This window comes from Myxine glutinosa, chromosome 1 (assembly GCF_964187855.1).
Source record: "Myxine glutinosa chromosome 1, kmMyxGlut1.1, whole genome shotgun sequence".
Lineage (NCBI taxonomy): Eukaryota > Metazoa > Chordata > Myxini > Myxiniformes > Myxinidae > Myxine > Myxine glutinosa.
Genome location: NC_136261.1, coordinates 291,856,559 through 291,872,396, shown reverse-complemented (window position 1 = coordinate 291,872,396; position 15,838 = coordinate 291,856,559). Strand labels below are relative to the sequence as shown.

Here is a 15,838-nt window from a genome sequence, read left to right as displayed (position 1 = left end):
CAATAAAAGAATGCACCTAATGTGTCCGTTTTATTTATTTTATTTATGGCCCACAGGGCCGACTACGTGTGGTTCACCTGTGGGGCATCGGTGCCCTGTGGCCAAGGTCCGCCAGCAAGATTTCGGGCCCTCATGGCCGGTTCCAGCAGAGGGGCCATGCCCCAACCCATGGGGTCCATAAGTGGTGCTCGGCCACAGACATGTGGTCCATAATGTGGTGCATCGATGCAGACAGCTGGTTCTGAGAGTGCCGGGCGCACAATGGCCGACTCACGCATGCTCCCCAGGCGCCCAATGGCGCACCGGTCATGTGGGAGACAAAAGAGACAAATGAGCGAGGGGTAAGGTCACAAGGGTACACATCAATAAGGCAATGCAAGGCGAAATGCGTACGGAGGGCGAAGTGAGAAAGCTCGTCCCTACCGTACGTCACCCCCCCTGTCACCTACACTACCCTTGCCCTTACCCCATATGTACAAAATCTACACATTTACAATCCGTCACTACTGTCACGTCCTCCCCATATTTCCCTTCTTCACCAAATTCGTCTCCACAATCCCTCTATCGAAAATTTGCCATCATCAATTCATCATCAATCCTCATAAGGAGGAAGAGATGGAACACAAAGCACAATGTCACACCCACGTCATGATGCGTCTCACAATCCAAAACATTTGCATCATAAAAAATAATTAAAACATGGCATGGTGTGGAGTACCTGTCACCTCAGGTGAGTGGATGCAGATGGTGCGAGGAGATCCTTCATCCTATCTATCCTCTAAATGACTTTAACACACTTTACACTACCCGGGGTCGCTCCCTGCCAATCCATTGGCCAACTTACACTATGGGTTCTAAAAACCAATTCCCATTGACCAAACTGTGGTGCTTCTCAAATTTGGGGTCTCACTCCCCCGATTCATCTCCCGGTGCCCTTGCACAATTTCTGGGCTGTGTCGTGTAGCTCTCCCAGCAGGTCTACCCACCTGCACACCTCCACCACTGCAGTTGCCACCCGAGCTTACCTAGCTCCTCACCCTAACCTAACTAACTGGGGAAGGCCCCTCCTGGCTCTGTCACCCCTTGGTGCCCTCTGGCACTGGGCTACCCGGGTCCGTCCTCCGGATCCTCGGGCCCCATCCACAACAACTCTAACGGCTCCCAGAGCCCACCTGCGGCCTCACCTGTCCGACATCCTCACAGTGGTGGAGTGCCCAAACCAGCTACACACAGTAACAGGCTACACGCCCAGCCATTTCCACAACACTAATGCACCCATCCAATCACCATTCTTCCACCCGCACCACAGATGCCAATATCCAACCACAAATATCCAACCACAACCACAATATCCAACAGACACCGTCACAATTTCGGTCTTCGAGGCCGGCCGATAGGCAAAGTGTGACCGGAAGGGACGAGGTTCTCCTGACCACGTGGCCCTCGATCTGGGAAGCGAGAGGCGTTCCATTAGTGGACGCGCCCCTCACGCCCGACTTCTGGGCGGCCCCGGTAGGCCGTTTGTTTTGACGTTCCGTGACAGGCCCCGCACCCCCACCTCCGGGCCGACCGGAAGCTTGTGCTGAGTACATCATACCTGAACAACTCAGTGAGGCAGAACACAGCAGTGCACACCAGGGTGACCCCTTCAGTGCATAAACCAATTAACCTGTCCACTGCAGGGCATATAGAAATGAAGTTATTTTCTGCATATAATAATTAATATAAGTTCAGTTCTATATAACAATTTCTGTTATCACCACTACCACTACAACTACCACTACTACAAGCTTTGTCTGGAATTTTGTGGACTAACAGACAAACAGACATACAGACAAGCTGGGATCAAAACATTACCTCCTTCCACCATTGAGTGTAGAGGTAAACATCATGGAAATTATATCATGCCCTAGATTTAATTCATGCTTACCTGTGTATTTGCTTCACTGGTTCACAAGGTCTTTTGCATACATGTAATTCAGACTCTCGTCTTCATTGCTGACCACACAATGTTCGCAACATATTAATGTACATTTGTGCCAAATTTGGTGCTTGTATCACAAAATGCACAATTCTTTTGAATATTTGGGCTAAGCCGCCCCACTATATCGGCCGGCCTCGAAGACCGAAATTGTGACGGTGTCACCCGAAAAATTTGAAATTACGAAATTTGGAAAAATTTGAAAAAAAAAATTACGGAATTTCAAGTGGCCCAATATCTGAAAATGTTCGCAACATATTAATGTAAATTTGTGCCAAATTTGGTGCTTGTATCACAAAATGCACAACAGGTTTGCTATGCTGCTACACTAAACCCACCCGGGCTAGTTTTCACTGCCATCAGCCCCATAATCCTAGTGCTCCTTTGCCCCCCCTCCGTGAGGGATGGTGGATTTGCCATCCCACCACATCGGGGGTCTCTCACTATAAATTTTGCTCGTCCAAATTCAATAAATCAAAAATTTGCCAATCACTCTACCAATCCTCTGCCAATCATCACTCTGCCAATCCTTTACCAATCATCAAATTTTGCTTTTTTCTAATTTTGGGTCCAAAACACTAACCTCATCACCCGTCTACTTATTAGATCCTCTCGGTGCGCCAATTCACTTCCAAAGCTCGGCTTCGTACAGCCGAGCAATGAATGCGGGTTCTTTGGTGCCGGCGGCTGGATGCGTCCGGCACTCGGTGCAGGGACGGGGGCTTACCCGTGCCGAGATCCCACGCACCACCTCGGCGCGGAGCCATCCAATTGCCCGATCTCGACCTGCCGGAACGTCTCCACAAAAGGGGGTCGCCATGACGACCCTCCCTATCGGGATGCCCGCTCCGCCTAGTGGAGCACGGACGCGGCCGTTCGAAACGCGGCCCAGCGTGGATCACGTACGGCGGTCCTTTCGAACCCACCGTGGCTCGGATCCCCGCTGGTCCTCGCGGCACGCGAAGCTGCCGGACGCGCACCGAGGGCCCGACTCGGCTAAATGTCGTTCTAACCGCTAACCCGGTTACCGTCGATGCCTCACCTGCATGCTTACGTGCATACGCTACCCCTTTCTTGCTCATACATCCAGCCGTCTCCCTGCTCTTGGTCATTGCACCTTCTCTTACACACCCAGGTACACTCATTCCACTCACAGACTTGGTCACACACCTGACCACCGAACACTTTGGCACACATTCGTTGTTCGCACACCTCACCAACACACCTCTTCGCGCCCCTTCCTCGGTCACCTCCTCTGTGACAATTACAGGTGTGCTCTCACTCGCACACCCAACCACGTGCCTCACGACCAACTCAAGTGTGCATTCCCACACACGCTCTACCATTCCAGGTGTGCATCCTTCCATTCCAGGTGTACATCCTCGCTCACCTGTCACAACCAACTCACGCTCCATGTCACTCTCACTACTTTCACCACCACTCTTGACAGCGCACTCTTTCCCCATGCACCCGTCCGTTACACACCTTTCTCGCGCACACTCTTGCGCACACTCTCTCGTTACTTCCTCTGTAACACTCACCACAGGTGTGCATCCTCCCTTACTCTTGACAGCGCACTCTTTCCTCATGCACCTGTCCGTTACACACCTTTCTCGCACATCCTCTTGCGCACACTCTCTCGTTACTTCCTCTGTAACACTCACCACAGGTGTGCATCCTCCCTTACTCTTGACAGCGCACTCTTTCCCCATGCACCCGTCCGTTACACACCTTTCTCGCGCATCCTCTTGCGCACACTCTTTCGTTACTTCCTCCGTAACACTCACCACAGGTGTGCATGCTTCCGTTACATCCTCTGTAACACTTCTCACTATGCGCTTCCATGTGCTCCCTCGCACACGCGCTACGACCGACTCACTCTCGACAGTACACTCACTCCTCGGCACGCACTTTTTCCTCACACACCCCATGGTCGGACATTCTCGCACACCTCTTTTTTCGCACCCCAGACCTGTCGCACACTTCACCAACGGCCTCTCATGAACACCCGGGTCCACAACAACCCCCAAGCCGACTGAAGCTCCCCTCACATCATGTACATTTCCACGTATATCGCCACTCACCTTGGCACCTCGTCTCCGCACCTCTTTCACCACCTGCAAACTCTTTATTTGGTTAGTGAGCATCACATTATGAGTTGAGCACCGACCTTGTACATATTCCATCACCTCCTCCTGGATTTCTCTTTTAGTTTCTGTCCGTCTTTTCTTAATTTCACTCACCTCTTCTTCCACTTCCTCTAATTTTTGCTTCACCTCTTTTATTTCCCGGTGCGTCTCCTCAAGTTCGTCCTCTAAGGCTACCGTGACCGTCTCTATGTGCATCCTCACCTCTCGGTCCTTCGTCTCCATTATCTCTGTCACCTCGTCCACCCTCATTGTCAGTCCCTCACGTACCATCTGACATTGCTTATGTGTCGCTATTAAGTCATTTTTAATTTATTTTTGTGTCGCCTTTAACCCTCCTAGTACCGCAGTGTTCGTTTGAACCTGCTCCACTAACTCCGTTTGTCCCTCTGTCAGCTGTTCCACCTCCTCAGTCAGATCTTCTATTCCCCCTTGTAACCTAGCCGTATTATTCCTCACCTCTTTCTCTATACGCTTTTCACCTCGCTTTACCTCCTCGCGTACCCCCGAGACCTCCTCACCTACACCTCGTCGTATCTCCTCCTTCATCTCCTCCATCTGGTTCCCCATCTGTTCGATTTCCCGGGCGGATTGCTCCCCTATTTCCCGCAATTTGTCTTCCATCCTATTTTCTAACCCCATTAACCCATTTTTCACCCCCTCTAACTGATTCTCCTGGGCAGCCATTCTATTTTCCACCCCCGTTAACCCATTCTTTACCTCTTTTATCCCGTTGTCTAACCCCTCAAATTTAGCTTCTAGCCGTTCCCCCATTTCTCCCCCCATTTCTCCCATTTTGCCCCCCATTTCTCCCCCCAATCGCTCACTATCAGCCCTCACTTCGTCCCTCATTACCCCCATTTGGCCCTCCAATCGCTCACTATCAGCCCTCACTTCGTCCCTCATTACCCCCATTTGGCCCTCCAATCGCTCACCCTGAGCATCCATCCGGTTCCCCATTTGTCCCATTTTGGCTTCTAGCCTCTCCATAAGGGCCCCCATTTGTATCATAAAAAGGTCCGAATTCCCCAGCGGCACTGCTACGGTCACGGGCGCGGCTAGATTTGGTGCCGCTGTAACCGCGTGCGCAAAGGCGCCATTTTGCGCGCCTGATACCTCGTGCGCGAGAGCGCCATTTTGCGCGTGTGGTACCCCCTCAACCACATCCTCCATATACATTTCCCCGAGGTCCTGGGTCGATTCCACCCCGTCTATCTCTAGCTCACCCACCGGCATCCGATCGCCTTGACCAGCCATGGCGCGATTTCAAAATTCGGGTTTTTGTAAAACAACACAAATTTCCAGCAGCTCGTAATTTTGAGCGCGTTAAGCGCGCTTCGGGTCCGTATCTCACTCCCAGACACCAATTGTTACGGACGCGGTTAAAGATGTTATTTACCGAGCGGTTGGTATTACCACGACCGAACAGTTATTCCCCGACTAATACCCGATTTGCCCCAAACTTTGGCCGGATCGCGCCACCGCTATTCAATCGGGAAAACTCTAAAGCGACCGAATGCAAAGAGGAAAACGAAGGCAAAGAAAGGTTTGGAAATACTACTAAATTTATTTACTATTCACACACATAAGCAAAAAGACAGCAGTCACGTTTATTTACAAGCACATGCGACGCAGGTGACACAGTGAAAATACTAGCTTATACAGACTTATTGTTACTACCCAGGGACAAGACAAAAGACAGACTACGAGCACACTTACACGGGGAATGATGATAGGGATGGCAGGTGGGTGGCTGGTGGATGGCTGGCGGGATAGGGAGGTCCAACTAGTTCTGCAGCTGATCGACTCGTGGGCAGCCGCCGCTCCTTCGCGGCCCTGCTCCAAACTGCCGTCCAGGCCTCACGCTGCTGTGGCTGCAGTTTCGGTGGCTCAAGCTGCAGCAAATGCAGTTTCAGTGGCTCGAGCTGCAGCAAGTGCAGTTTCGGTGGCTCGAGCTGCAGTGAGTGCAGTTTCGTTGGCTCGAGCTGCAGTTCAACCCTGGACTTCTTCTCGTCTCTCTGTCGTCAAAGCTCATCTCCCTTGTCTGCCTTGGGAACGCCCTGCCTGCGGGTTATATAGGCCCCGCCCCTCAACCTTCACGAACCTCCTCGATGTTTCTCTCCACACCCTCTCCAAGTCCAACCCCTTGGTCGTGGTTGGTTGAGTGGGGCTGACTCACTCCTCCCCTCTATGACGAGGTGGAGACACGCCTTTATTCTCCGACCCTGCCTCGTGGTCAATGGCGGCAATTGGAGGGGAGGTTCTTGGCAATGGCAATTGACGAAAAGGGGGAATGGAAGTTTTGGGAGTGGGAATGAAGGGAATCTATCTCTTTCACTGGTGCAATGGAGTATTTCAATTAATGGGAGACACAGCCTTACCCTAAAACACATAATAAGATATAAGCTATCGAACAGGGGTATTCTATGATTAGCTGTGGTGTGGATGCTTTATGGACTAATTATGGGACGCCCTTTGACCTTTACACTGCTCCGGAGGCAGGAGGCGCAGACTCAAGCAATATTCATCACCAATTTACCACAATACAACACAATCAAAAAAATACAGTCCTCATATCCGCAACAATATATATATCTATCTATATATATATATATATATATATATATATATATATATATATATATATATATATATACAGTGGAACCTTGACTTACGAGTGCCCCAACTTACGAGTCTTTCGAGATACGAGCCGTCGCTCGGGCGGTTTATTGCTTTGAGATGCGAGCCGAGATCTGAGTTACGAGCTTTCGCCACCCGGTCACGTGGTTATCTTGCCGTGCAAGTACAGTATCTCTGCCGTATATCGCTGCATTTTTGTTTTCGTATGTTGGTTATTTTGAGTTTACGCCAGCCGCCACCAGGTGGGTTCTGGTCACGTGGTTATCTTGCCGTGCAAGTACAGTATCTCTGCCGTATATCGCTGCATTTTTGTTTTCACATGTTGGTTATTTTGAGTTTACGCCAGCCGCCACCAGGTGGGTTCTGGTCACGTGGTTATCTTGCCGTGCAAGTACAGTATCTCTGCCGTATATCGCTGCATTTTTGTTTTCGCATGTTGGGTATTTTGAGTTTACGCCAGCCGCCACCAGGTGGGTTCTGGTCACGTGGTTATCTTGCCGTGCAAGTACAGTATCTCTGCCGTATATCGCTGCATTTTTGTTTTCGCATGTTGGGTATTTTGAGTTTACGCCAGCCGCCACCAGGTGGGTTCCGGTCACGTGGTTATCTTGCCGTGCAAGTACAGTATCTCTGCCGTATATCGCTGCATTTTTGTTTTCGCATTTTGGTTATTTTGGAAAATTTCTTAGTTTTAACCATGGGGCCTAAGAAAGTGAGTGCCAAGTGCAGTGCTGAGAAGAAGAAGAGGATGATGAGCTTGGCTATAAAACACGCAATCGTCGAACAACATGAGCGAGGTGTGCGTGTTGTCGACTTGGTGAGGCGGATGTGAAGGCAGCTGAAGATTTTATTATAACTTTTGCCGAACTGATAGAAGCCGAACGATACATCCCCCAGCAAATCTTCAACTGTGACGAGACAGGGCTCTTCTGGAAAAAGATGCCGAGGAGGACGTATATAACGGCAGAGGAGAAGAGCATGCCAGGCCACAACTTGTTCAGAGTGCCGGCGATAGCTCGTCTTCTCTTTGTGGAAAACACGGTACTGAGAAGAAGAAGAGGATGATGTGCTTGGATATAAAACACGCAATCGTCGAAAAACATGAGCGAGGTGTGCGTGTTGTCGACTTGGTGAGGCGGATGTGAAGGCAGCTGAAGATTTTATTATAACTTTTGCCGAACTGATAGAAGCCGAACGATAAATCCCCCAGCAAATCTTCAACTGTGACGAGACAGGGCTCTTCTGGAAAAAGATGCCGAGGAGGACGTATGTATATAACGGCAGAGGAGAAGAGCATGCCAGGCCACAACTTGTTCAGAGTGCCGGCGATAGCTCGCCTTCTCTTTGTGGAAAACACGGTGAGATCCTTAACATCCAACAACTAATGGGACGCAAACGGGGCGCCCAGTTTAGCGGTACACACATTGATGAATCACCCTGCCTGTGATTCACCCATGACAGGTTATAGCTGGGTCGGGATTCAAACCCAGGCTGGACAGTTTAGACTTTAGAGTCAAGTGTGCGTACCTCCAGTCCAGGCCATCCTGCCAACTTGTATGCTGCATACAGGTGAAATATAAAGCGCGAGATATTTTTATATATACTGTATATTTAAAAAAAAATTGGTGTGGTTTTTGGCGGGCTGGAACGGATTAATAGCATTTCAATGCATTTTAATGGGGAAATTTGATTTGAGAAACGAGCAATTTGAGTTACGAGCTCGGTCACAGAACGAATTAAACTCGTAAGTCAAGGTTCCACTGTATATATATATATATATATATATATATATATATATATATATATATATACAGTATATATAATATATATATGTATATATATATATATATATATATATATATATATATATATATATATATATATATATATATATATATATATATATACATACATATATATATACATACATATATATATACATACATATATATATACATACATATATATATACATACATATATATATATATATATATATATATATATATTTATATATATTGTTACAGACGTGGCTTGGATGTTATTTACCGAGCGGTTTATTGGTATGACCACGTCTGCACAAGTTACCCGATTGTGCCCGAACGTTGACTAGTCGCGCTATGCTGGCTCAATAAGAAAAAGAAGACACCCGGCTGGATTACAATAACACAATACGACACCAGGGGTTCAGTTCTCAAGACCTCCGGAGGAGGTTATATTAAGGCGGAAGGTTAGATTACAACTACAAGAGGGACAGCATAGAAAGACAAGCACTTAGACACAATCTTATATTATTCCCAACAGACGACAGATAAACGGGACAAGGCTGACTCACACGGGGATTGATGGCTAGGAAAGGCAGAATCGATGGCTCAAGGTGCACTCTTGGCTCATGGACAGGGTACTGTACGGTCCAGTAGATGCAGAGGTTTCACAGCGCTCGAGGTGGCGTCTTGTCGTCTCAAGCTGGGGGCGCATCTGACTCAGCGCTCGCAGGTGGCTTTCCTTCTCCCAGCTGGGTGCGCATCTCACGTCACATCCGGCGCGTGGCCGCGTATATCCGGCGGGGAGTGACACGCCCTCGGCTCGTTAGCTCCGCCTCGTGGAATCGGCACGTTGCTTCTCATTGGGTGCGTGCGGGGGGTTTACCAGGCTCCGCCCTTGACGAGGAGCTGACAAGGAGCCCCTTCGTGGTAACCCCGTGGAGCGCATGGTCTGGAGCTAATCGAGCCGGTGTGAGGACGCATCCTCCCCCGCTCCGCCGCCATCTCCTCTGTTGTTGTTGTAATTGTTGGGGAAGAAGATGGAAGGAGGTATGGGAAAGGTCCTAAACTCACTACTGATGCCATATAATCACATTCTGGTGCAACGAAGAGTCATAATTAATGGAGACGAGGCCTTAACTGACATAGAATAAGAATAACTAGGAAGATGTCCGAAAGTTGTCTACGTGTGGTGCGGTGGACCTGGGCACGACATTTAATGGGGGAATAAGGGGAAGGTCGGCTCTACTGATTGTTATTTACATGCAATGGGACTAGGGAATGGGGGATTGGGGAAAGTTGGGGAGTATTGGAGAAAATAGGGGAATATTTACAAGCGGATATGGAGGCCAAATTCCATATTCGCAACATTGCACCCTTCTCTACCCTCGGGGCGTCCCGACCCGATAAATTTTTACCTACTTTAGTGTGGCACGCAATGTAGTTCCCTCTACTATTAACTCTACCCTGAGTGCGACAGTTTTACAGATATTCACAAATGAGTAAATATGTCCCCCTGCGACGTTGCACCCTTCTCCTCACAGAAACACACCCACAGGATAACCGAATCCGGAAAGAATCCTCAAACTAAACATACAGCCGGTAGGGAGCATTATTTACAAGACTACGCTGCTATTTACACTACGATCCAGGACCTGTTTTTGGAGGAACACATGCAGATGTTATGCATAGAGAGAGAGCGTGCTTGCCAACATCGATACACCAACCCACGAGTGCTCTGTGGCCGACGGCCTTTAATAACGTGCAGAGCACCCTTCCCGAGCATCAACAGCACCACCCCACCACCAATCGGTGCAGTCACCATTGTTCATTGGAATAAAAATAAATGCGACAACCCCTAACCCTGCAGGTGTCTCTTGCTCTTCTTGTGGTGCACTTGGTGTCAACTAAAAGTGGTTCACCTGTATGGCATAGGTGCCACGTTGACCCATAGGTCCATCCCCGGGTGGTGCTTGGCCGCAAACGAACTGCGGTCCATTGTGGGTGGCCACAAACATTGCGGTCCATATGGTGTATCGATCCCGGCAGCAAACAGCGAAAGTGCAGGCCCACAACTGCGCAGCCAGCACCTCTCTTTCCTCTCTCTCTACCCCAAAGCCAGATCCTCGGAGGTGGGAGACAAAAGAAGAAACAAGTGAGTAAGGTGGTAAGGGCGCAAAAGTGCACGCAATGTAAGGTGATGCACACTGGGGGCACATGGGAACCAGGTGAGACAGGTACGTTCCTATCGTACGCCCCCCCCCCCACCAGGTAACCTACATGGCCCCTCCCTTACCCCTTACTGTATCCACACAACACAACACTACCCATAAACATCTACTTTACAAATCAACAAACATCCCTACTGTCTTCCCCGTTCCTCCCATATACCAAATTCGTCTTCTCTCCCTCCTAACCAATCAAATTTGCCATTTTCAACTCTCATCAAAATTTGCCATCTCCAACTCAACATCAAAATTTGCCATCACCAATTCATCATCAGTCCCTCCTAGGGAGGGAGAGATGGAATCACCCCAATGTCTCATCCACGTCGTGATGCGTCTCACAAATCCAACAGCAATTCTCATTTCTGCAACACAAACAAAGAAAACACAGGTGTGGAGTCATCATCATCACCACAGGTAAGTGGCTGCGTATGGTGCGACAGGTTCATCAATCCTAACTATTTCCTAAATGACTTTAACAACTTTACACTACCCGGGGTCTCTCTCCGGCCAAACCATTGGCCCTCTTACACTATGGGTTCTAAAAACCAATTCCCATTGGCCAAACTGTGGTGCTCTTCAATTTTGGGGTCTCACTCCCCCGATTCATCTCCCGGTGCCCTCGCACAATTTCTGGGCTGCGGCGTGTACCTCTCCCAGTGGGTCTACCCACCTGCACACCTCCACCACTGCAGTTGCCTCCGAGCTTACCTGCTCCTTACCCTAACCTAACTACCTGGGGAAGGCCCTCTGGCTCTCTCCCCACTCCGTGCCCTCTCTGGCACTGGGCTGCCCGATCCACACCCGGGATCCTCAGGCACCCACTCACAACTACTGGCTCCCAGAGCCCACCTGCGGCCTCACCTGGCCGACATCCTCACAGTGGTGGAGTGCCCAACCAACTACACACACTAACAGGCTACACGCCCAGCCATTTCCACAACACTAATGCACCCATTCACAACACCATTCTGCAACCGCACCACAAATGCCAATATCCAACCACAATTTACCTGCACCCTCTACCTAACACTTACACTACCCGCCCCGGGTGCTCGTGAAAGGGGTCCACTCTTCCCCCATCCACACCTTCGCACCATGCACACCACTCCGTACCACTTACTCCAACTCTCTCCACACACCTGTACCTGCACACCTGTGCTCTCACACCTGGTGCCACCTGCACCCTTCTCTCCCCAAGCGCATTCGCGCTGATCCACAACACTCACTACTCATACACTACTCCACACACCTGTCCAGTTGCACACCTGTGCAATCACACCTGTTCAATCCTCACACACACAGCATCATCTCAGCTAACTACTCCCTTCTGAAACTTGCGCTTCCCAGTCGTCCCTTTAACTATTGCGCTCCCTCGTCATTATAATCCACACTAATCTACCTGCGTCCCCACTACAGGTATCAGTCACTAACTAACCTTAACGTTACCTACTGTCATCTTCGCTAGATCCCTACACACAATATCCTAACCCCCACGGGCTAGTTTTCACTGCCATACACCCCATAAGCTATAGCTCCTTTGCCCCCCACATGGGAAGGATGGTGGATTTGCCATCCCACCACATCGGGGGTCTCTCACTACCAATTTTGCACATCGAATTTCAACAAATTAAAAATTTGTCAATCACTGCCCATCATCTGCCAATCACTACTGCCAATCCCTTGCCAATCATCAAATTTTGTTTTTCTCTAATTTTGGGTCCAAAACACTAACCTCATCACCCAGTCTACTCACTAATACCTCTCGGTGCGCCACTCCCTGTCCAAAGCCCGGCTTCGTGAAGCCAAGCAATGGATGCTGGTTGTTTTGTGCCAGCGGCTGGATGCATCCCGCATTCGGTGCAGGGAAGGAGGTTTACCCGGGCCGAGATCCCACGCACCATCTCGGCACGGAGCCATCCCATGGCTCGATCTCGGCCTGCCGGAATGCCTCACCAAAAAGTGGTCGCCATGACGACCCTTTCTATCGGGCTGCCCGCTCCGCCTAGTGGAGCACGGACGCGGCCGTTCAAAGCGAGGCCCGGCACGCACCGAGGGCCCGACTCGGCTATAAGTCGTTCTAAACTCTACCCCGTCTAACGTCGATGCTTCACCTGCATGCTTACATCCCGCAGCCCGCTCCTTGCTCACACATCCAGCTGTGCCCATGCTCCTCGTACCTTTCCTTACACACCCAGGTACACCCATTCCACTCACAGCCTTGGTCACACACCTGACCACCGAACACTTTGGCACACATTCGTTGCTCGCACACCTCACCAATACACCGCTTCGCGCCCCCTCCTCGGTCACCTCCTCTGTGACAATCACAGGTGTGCTCTCATTCGCACACCCAACCACGTGCCTCACCACCAACTCCAGCGTGCATTCCCACTCACGCTCTACCATTCCAGGTGTGCATCCTTCCATCCCAGGTGTACATCCTCGCTCACCTGTCACACCCAACTCACTCTCCTTGTCACTCTCACTACTCTCACCTCCATTCTTGACAGCGCACTCACCCTTACTCTTGACAGCGCACTCTTTCCCCATGCACCTGTCCGTCACACACCTTTCTCGCGCACACTCCTGCGCACACTCTCCCGTCACACCCTCTGTAACACTCACCCCACCACGCTTCCATGTGCTCCCTCGCACACGCGCTACGACCGACTCACTCTCGCCAGCACCCTCACTCCTTGGCACACACTTTTTCCTCACACACCCCAGAGTCGGACTTTCTCGCACACCTCCTCTTTCGCACACCAGACCTGTCGCACACTTCACCAACGGCCTCTCACGAACACCCGGGTCTATCTCGACCCCCAAGCTTATTAAATCCCCTGGCGCATCATACGCACGACCATATTGGTCACCACTTACACCGGGTCCTCTTCCTCTTCGCTTCTCCTCCATCACCTGCGAATCCCTCATCCGGTTAATGAGCACATCATCACGATCCAAACACAGACTTTGGACCAATTCTTTTATCTCCTCTTTTATCTCTTTCTTATCCCCTCTCCGTCGCTTCTTAATTTCACTCATCCCTTCTTCCACTTCTTCTAATTTGTGCTTCACCTCTTTTATTCCCCGGTACGTCTCCTCAAGCTCGTCCTCCAAGGCTACCTTGACCGTTTCCATGTGCGTCCTCACCTGCCGGTCCTTCGTCTCCATTACCTCTATCACCTCGTCCAACCTCGTTGTCAGTCCCTCACGTACTATCTGACATTCCCTCTTTGTCGCTATTAAGTCGTTTTTTATGTCGTTTTGTGTCGCTTTTAAACCTCCTAATACTGCAGTGTTCCTTTGAACCTGCTCCGTTAGTCCTTTTTGTCCCTCCGTCAGTTGTTCTACTCCCAGCGTCAACTCCTCTATACCACCTTGCAATTTTACAGTCCCCTTTCTCACCTCTTTCTCCATGCGCTCCTTACAGTGCCTCACCTCCTCGCGCACTCCTCCGACCTCCTCACTCACTCCTCTTCTGATCTCCTCTCCCATCACTTGCATCTCCTGCCCAGATGCCACCCTCATCTGCTCCATTTCCTCCCTGTGAGCATCCAGTTTGGTTTCTACCCCCATTCTGACCCCCTCTATCTGCTGCCCCATTTGGTTAACTTCCCTTTCCGCTTGGTCCCTCATGTCCCTCAATTTGCCTTCCATGGTGTTTTCTAACCCCTCTAACCCTTTTTGCATCCCTTCCATTTGATTCTCTTGAGCGGCCATTCTGTTTTCTACCCCCGTTAACCCCTCCTGTATTTCCCCTAATCTATCGTCTAATTTCCCAAATTTCATGTCTAATCCCTTAAAATTATTGTCTAATCCCTCACTGGTACCCCTCGCTTCGTCCCTCATTACCCCTATTTTGCCCTCCAATCGCTCACCCTGAGCATCCATCCGGTTCCCCATTACCCCCAATTGCTCACTCTGAGCATCCATCCGGCCCTCCAATCGCTCACTATTCTGGGCCATAAGGGCCTTCATTTGTATAAAAAACAAGTTCAAATCCACCGGGGGCGCTGCCACGGTCGCTGGCGCGGTGATCAGCGAGGCGCCATTTTGCGCGCCCGCTTCTTCGTGCGTGACGGCGCTATTTTGCGAACCTGCCGCCCTCACTGCTTCGCTCTCCTCCTGTCCCTCATTTTGGTCCTGGATCGACCCTACCTCTCTCTCCCCTACCGGACCCCAGCCGTGTTGATCCGCCATAGCGCGACTTGCAAAATTCGAGTTTCGTAAAACAAATACAAATTTCGCCGTTATAATTTCGCGCGGGAAACGCGCTCCGAATCGATTCTACTTGTTACCAATTTGGGCCTAATAAATTTAGTCCCGGGTTCGAATTCCACTCCTCGACACCAATTGTTACAGACGTGGCTTGGATGTTATTTACCGAGCGGTTTTATGGTATGACCACGTCTGCACAAGTTACCCGATTGTGCCCGAACGTTGACTAGTCGCGCTATGCTGGCTCAATAAGAAAAAGAAGACACCCGGCTGGATTACAATAACACAATACGACACCAGGGGTTCAGTTCTCAAGACCTCCGGAGGAGGTTATATTAAGGCGGAAGGTTAGATTACAACTACAAGAGGGACAGCATAGAAAGACAAGCACTTAGACACAATCTTATATTATTCCCAACAGACGACAGATAAACGGGACAAGGCTGACTCACACGGGGATTGATGGCTAGGAAAGGCAGAATCGATGGCTCAAGGTGCACTCTTGGCTCAAGGACAGGGTACTGTACGGTCCAGTAGATGCAGGAGGTTTCACAGCGCTCGAGGTGGCGTCTTGTCGTCTCAAGCTGGGGGCGCATCTGACTCAGCGCTCGCAGGTGGCTTTCCTTCTCCCAGCTGGGTGCGCATCTCACGTCACATCCGGCGCGTGGCCGCGTATATCCGGCGGGGAGTGACACGCCCTCGGCTCGTTAGCTCCGCCTCGTGGAATCGGCACGTTGCTTCTCATTGGGTGCGTGCGGGGGGTTTACCAGGCTCCGCCCTTGACGAGGAGCTGACAAGGAGCCCCTTCGTGGTAACCCCGTGGAGCGCATGGTCTGGAGCTAATCGAGCCGGTGTGAGGACG

General features: G+C 50.4%; 1 protein-coding gene across 1 annotated transcript in view; it reads left to right on the top strand.

The window, feature by feature from the left end:
* Positions 1-15,838, top strand: part of LOC137412612 (uncharacterized) — an 89,156-nt gene that overhangs the window by 63,837 nt on the left and 9,481 nt on the right. The gene's annotated exons all lie outside the window — the stretch shown is intronic.